The sequence below is a fragment of the Salvia hispanica genome, chromosome 3 (assembly GCF_029641045.1).
Source record: "Salvia hispanica isolate PSC_SH4W2 chromosome 3, Shi_PSC_v1, whole genome shotgun sequence".
NCBI classification, from domain to species: Eukaryota; Viridiplantae; Streptophyta; class Magnoliopsida; order Lamiales; family Lamiaceae; genus Salvia; species Salvia hispanica.
The window spans coordinates 9,601,999-9,609,231 of record NC_142694.1 but is presented as its reverse complement, the minus strand read 5'-3'; positions in this window follow the sequence as shown (position 1 = coordinate 9,609,231).

Below are 7,233 nucleotides of genomic sequence, written 5' to 3'. Positions count from 1 at the left end.
TAAGATTAGTAATTTAGCTTGCCGCTTAATTTATCTACCAAAAACAAAATATTACAATAGTCATAATATATAAGATACTCATATATATTTAAGTCGAACCGCCCTAGGGTCTGTGGGTATTTTATTTACCATGCTTTTTATGAATGAAATATTTTTCCTAAACCTAACGTGTACAACAAGAATATTTTCGCTCTCTCTTTGCTGCCAATCGGAAATCATCCGTGAAACGGCAAATCGTGAACCTTCCTTCGAGGTTATCGAAGGTTGAAACAACGTATTTCCACGCGAAGTCAGTTAACCGGTCACATTACGGAGAACATCTGTAACATGGGATTATACCTAAATAACAAAAAAAAGCAACAATTCAAGATGATAATATATCATCAATACGAAAACAAAGTAACATACGAATGCCAACTTACAATCATATGATTTTGATTCGCATTCACTCCCAAATTTAGCATTTCCCTCTCGTGCAAATAAAAATGAACGACATGATCCAACCTATGAAAAAGAATGTAAAATCAGACAAGAAATAGAACAAAATCCAAAATAAACACAAACTATAGAACGATACATACATAGATCAGTAAACTAATGATTATGAAACATACCTAATCAATAGGAAATCGACTATGCGCGAAATAACTTAAGTGAAAATAAAAAATAAAAGGCGGAGAAGTAACACGAAGGAGAGATTGAGAAAATATTTATGTTTTCTTCACGGGGCATCTATTAAGTTGATGCATAGATCAGTAAGTTAGTGATTTATGAAATTTAGCTAAATTAACCGGAAAACGACTATGCGCGAAATAACTTAAATGAAAATCAAAAATAAAATGCATAGAAGTAAAATAAAGAACAAATTGAGCATATTTACGTTTCATGGAGCTGCAATTAAGTTTATGAGTTGTGTATGAAGAATATGGACCATTTCAAGGGTTAACGGTACGGAAAGAACAATAGGTTGATTGGGCTTAAATTGCAAGGTTAGTATTTCATACTCTAATTTCTTAATTTAAAGTGTAACATAAGGTTAGTAATTTAGCTTGCCGCTTAATTAATCTACCAAAAACAAAATATTACAATAGTCATAATATATAAGATACTCATATATATTTAAGTCGAACTGCCCTAGAGTGGGTATTTCATTTCCCATGCTTTTTATGAATGAAATATTTTCCTTAAACCTAGCGTGTACAACAAAAATATTTTCGCTCTCTTTTTGCTGCTAATCGGAAATCGTCCGTGAAACGGCAAATCGTAAGCCTTCCTTCGAGGTCATAGAAGGTTTGAACACCGTATTTCCACGCGAAGTCAGTTAACCGGCCACGTTACAGAGAACGTCTGTAATGTGGGATTATACCTAAAAACAAAACAAGAGCAACAATTCAAGATGATAATATATCATTCAATAAAAACAAAGTAACGTACGAATGCCAACTTAATACCATATGGTTTTGATTAGCATTCACTCCCAAATTTAATATTTCCCTCTCGTGCAAATAAAAATGAACGACATGATCCAACCTATGAAAAAGATTGTAGAATCAGACAAGAAATTGAACAAAACCCAAAATAAACACAAACTATAGCAACGATACATGCATAGATCAGTAAACTAATGATTATGAAATTTAACTAAATCAACAAGAAATCGACTATGCGCGAAATAACTTAAGTGAAAATCAAAAATAAAAAACGGAGAAGTAACACGAAGGAGAGATTAAGAAAATATTTACGTTTTCTTTATGGGGCATCGATTAAGTTGGTACATAGACCGGTAAGCTAGTGATTTATGAAAATTAGCTAAATTAACCGAAAAACGACTATGCGCCAAATAACTTAAATGAAAATAAAAAATAAAATGTAGAGTAGTAAAATGAAGACAGATTGAGAGTATTTACGTTTTCCTCATGGAGCTGCGATTTAGTTTATGAGCTGTGTATGAAGAACAAAGAGCATATCAAGGGTTAACGGTACGGAAAGAACAATAAGTTGATTGAGCTTTATTTATTGGGCTTAAATTGCGAGATTAGTATTTTATACTCTTATTTCTTAATTTATTGTTTATGGAGTGTAACATAAGGTTAGTAATTTAGCTTGACGCTTAATTGATCTCCTCATCTACTAAAAATAAAATATTGCAATAGTCATAATATTTAAGATACTCATGTATACTCCCTTGTCAACAAAAAATAGAGCAATTTGTGTATGGCATGATGTGTAGTGTATAATTGGTAAAGTAAGATAGAAGGGAAAACCACCACATCTAACGCATGTTCACCATCCAGAGACATCATATGTGGTGTTTTTAACTATAGAGACATCTCTCCTATTTATTTTCCGAGAAAACCACCACATCTAACGCATGTTCACCATCCATAGACATCATATTTGGTGTTTTTAACCTGATCGGTAGTTGGTCCAACAGTCTCATTATAATGCAATAGCATTTGAAACGAGAATGACCCCCAAGGATAGGCATTCCACTGGTCATAGTCTTCAACCTGATGCCATGCCCAAGACTCAATGGTGCAATCCTCTCTGCACCGGATAGTGGAGAAGCAGATAATCAACATAGCAGCTTTTACATAGCTCTCTGTGTAATCCAATTTCTTTTGCTTGAAGTCGTCACATAATATCTTCAACTCTAACTTTCTTTTTGGGGCATACTTGAAATGAGAGGTGTGTAGGCTTGAAGAAGGAGGATTTATGTACTTTTTGTCTTTGTATTGAAAAGTGGACGTGCCAAACCGGAGCCCCGAGATGAGGGCATACTCCTTGGCAGAAAATTTGATCAGGCGTCCACCTACTAAAAACCAAAGTGTCTATAATTGTCTTTGGACTAATTAGATGCCAATGGTATGTTAAAGAATAGTAACCTGAAGGCCCATACAGCTAACATTTTTCCAACTAACTGGAGCCTACAAAAGAGTCATATCCAAGTAAAGGTTAATGCAGATTCAAAAATAATTCTAAATTCGCCAAGTAAAGCAGATTAGTCAAAAATGCAGATTTCACCAAGTAAAGATCCAAGTAAAAGTCCAACAAAGACAAAATTCTCCAAGAAAACAATGAAATCAATAAGCTCTAAATCCTAAACCCTTACCGATAGATCTGGAATTTGAAACGACTCTTGCTCCATTTCCTCGTCAAAATATCCGCAATTTCCCTTTCAACAATGAACTACTTTCGCGAATCCTCTTGGCAATTTTCGCTTCACAATCGTGACAAACTCATAGTTTAGGATGGTCTTAGAGGTGTTTAACCCATGTTTTTGTTGAATTAAGGTGTTTGTAATAGGTTTTCACTCATATAGTCATCAATTAGATGAAGTAATGAGTTTGTCGGAGTTTTGAAGTAAAAACAGGTCAAAATGGAGCAAATGGTTGATTCCAGAGAAGAAACCCGACCGGGTGTTTTCCATTCTCGGAAAACCCGGTCGGGTGTTTCGTGCAACTAGTGGGTTCCAGAGAGAAAACTCGATCGGGTGTTTTGCCACCTGCAAATCACCCGGTCGGGTGTTTTTGACAGCTTCAAATATAAAAGGGGTTCTCACTCATTTCTGAACCCCAACTTCCCCCACTGCAAAATTGAGAGAGAAATCGAGAGATTCAAGAGGATTGAAGGCAAGGAGGCTTCTATCTTCAAGAGATTGAAGAAGAAAGATTCTCCCCAACATCAAGTCCACCTTAAGGAGTTCTATTTTCCATTTCTACTATGTTTTCCTTTGTTGCTTTTGTATTTTCTTTTGTCTTAGCTTCCACTATGAGTAGCTAAGTCTTTATTAGGGATATTGATGAAGTTTGTATGGAATCCATGGGTTAAACCTTGATTTATGCTTATCTATCTCTTTGTGGTGGTTTTTGGTTTTGTTGGATTTTGTGCTTTTTCATTGTCTAATTGTTTAGCTAACAATTGGATGTCTTGTTCTAATCATTGTCATTGAGAGATGCTTGGTTAGATTGTTAAATAATCAACAACTCCGTGCGTTTTAAGTTATCGAGAGATGCATAGCTAGAGAGAGGGCTTGGGTCCGCAGGTTTTAGGAGTCGGTCTCGAAGTGTAGGGAGGAGACTCCGACTTTAGAGGCTGATCAACGCGTTAGATGCACCCAAGAGGGGGTCTAACCAATTAACCCGACCTTCCTAGCCACACATGAGACCCAATAGATGAGCATGATCCCTAGGTGAACACCCGTGATCCATACCAACGGATCCATATCCCTACCTTCCCAATTTGAGTGAAAACTACCCTTTATTTGCTTTAGTTTCCTAATTTGTTCTTATTTGCTTACTTGTTTTTTTATCTTAGTTAAGAAAAACCAAAAACCCTTTCTATTAGTCTAGACAGTGTTCAAAGTTGCATCGTAGTACTCAAGCCGGCATTTAGTCTTCGAGGATCGATGATTTCAACTTGTCACGTGCTACATACCCCATACACTTGTGGGTGACATATTTATTGCAAATTTAGCATGAGTCAAATCACAATTTCCGCTTTCCCGTTTTCGCTTCACATTTCCCGCTCAATATTCAGTTTTGCTTCACATTTCCCACCAAAATAGTATATAGAGTAAGATAATTAAAACTGGTTTTTAAATGAATTTTTATAATTTAGATGTGGATTATGGCAGTTTTTTTATATGAATGCAATTCAAGAGATTTCATGTGGAATTAAATGACAATAATATTGTAGTGAATGACGAGAAATGATTTTCTGTTATATAAAAGGGGAGTTTTGGGGATATTTACAATAATATCATTTTAATTAAAAAATTTCAATTTAATTAAAACTGGTTTTTAAAACTAATTTTTATATTTTAGATGTGGATTATGGCAGTTTTTTTATATGAATGCAATTCAAGAGGTTTCATGTGGAATTTATATATTCAATAAATTAATATATAAATTTAATTTATTTAATTAAACAATTCTAAAAATATATACAATGCCTGATGAATTTGATATGATATGCAATGAATGATATAATGGAACGCTATGGATTAGAATATGTTCACTGGTCGAATAACCCGATAACCCGAGCGGGTAGGGCCTAATTGACATCCCCCGACGTGTATATGTATTTTACATATTTATTGATTAAATATATTATTCTTATTTCATACTCCCTCCGTCCCATAAAAGTTGAGTCGTATTCCTTTTTAGTCCGTCCCAACAAAGTTGAGTCATTTATTTTTTTTAACAAAAGACAAAACATCTAATCATTCTTACTTTATTCCATCATTTACTTTACTCTCTCTTATCTTTTCTACTTTTTTCATCTCTCCTATTTATTATAAATTCTTAATCTAACGCATGTTCACCATCCAGAGACATCATATGTGGTGTTTTTAACTCCTCGGGAGTAGGTACCAAGGAGATATATACAACCAACAAAGTAATTAGAGACATCTAACGAGAGAGAACGAGAGGGAGTATACACCACATATGATGTCTCTGGATGGTGAACATGCGTTAGATGTGGTGGTTTTCCCTTCTATCTTACTTTACCAATTATACACTACACATCATGCTATACACAAATTGCTCTATTTTTTTTATATGTGGTGTTTTAGTGTAATATTTCATTCAACAAAGTAAGAGAGAACGAGAAAAAGTAAGTGAGAAGTAGTGTTAGTGGAATGATGTGTAGGGTTATTATTTGTTGAAAACTTTCCATAAATGAATGTGCTCTATTTTTTGTGGACGACCAAAAAAGGTAATCGTACTGTATTTTTTGTGGACGGAGGGAGTATTTAAGTCGAACCGCCCTAGAGTCCGTAGTCATATAAATAGGGTATTTAATTTATCATGCTTTTTATAAATGGAATATTTTCCCTAAATCTAGCGTGTACAACTAGAATATTTTCGCTCTCTCTTTTCTGCCAATCAGAAATCGTCCGTAAACGGCAAATCGTGAATCTTCCTTCGAGGTCGTCGAAGGTTCGAACACCGTATCTCCACACGAAGTCAGTTAACCGGTCACATTACGGAGAACGCATGTAACATGGGATTATACCTAAATAACAAAACAAGAGCAACAATTCAAGATGATAATATATCATTTAATATAAAAACAAAGTAAAGTACTAATGCCAACTTACTATCGTATGGTTTTGATTCGCATTCACTCCCAAATAAAAAATAAACGACATTATTCAACCTATTGAAATGTTTGTAGAATCAGACAAGAAATTTAACAAAACTCAAAATAAACACAAACTATAGCAACAATATATACATAGATTAGTAAACTAATGATTATGAAATTTAACTAAATCAACAGGAAATCGACTATGCGCAAAATAACTTAAGTGAAAATCAAAAATAAAAAAAGGAGAAGTAACACGAAGGAGAGATTGAGAAAATATTTACGTTTTCTTTACGGGGCATCGATTAAGTTGGTACATAGACCGGTAAGTTAGTGATTAATGAAACTTAGCTAAATTAACCGGAAAACGACTATGCGCCAAATAACTTAAATGAAAATAAAAAATAAAATGTAGAGAAGTAAAATGAAGAACAGATTGAGCGTATATACGTTTTCCTCATGGAGCTGCGATTAAGTTTATGAGCTGTGTATGAGGAATATGGACCATTTCAAGGGTTAACGGTACGGAAAGAACAATAGGTTGAGAAATAACACGAAGGAGGATTAACTGTGTGAAATAACTTAAGTGAAAATCAATAATAAAAGGCGGAGAAATAACACGAAGGAGAGATCGAGAAAATATTTACGTTTTCTTCATGGGACATAGACGTAGTTAGCTTGCCATCTGACGCACATTACAAATAAAGACATCTTCTTATTTACTTTCTTACTAGCACTTAAGAGCGTATAATAACACATTATCAAGGATCAAATCCCTGTCGTGTAGTTGCAACACTTTTTAGGCACAAGTGTGAGGCTTTGGGAGGTGAGCTTCTGATAGGCAGTGGGTTAGGCCCTCCTCCCCTTAATGAGTCACTGCGTACCCTGATTTAACACCCCTCATAATATTGTCGGACCGGAATGTGAGGGGCCCTTATTCATCAACGTGTACAAATGATTGGCTAGGAATCGTTAAATAAATCATAATTTGACGATTTTCTTGTCGGAATACAAATTTCGGTCTAATTTATTTTTATGGGGTTACAGTGTCACTATTGGAAAATTACATTGTTTCACCCTCGTGGACCAACATTTAAGTTATTTAGCCATATATTTGAATTATCTAAAGTTGAATATTCA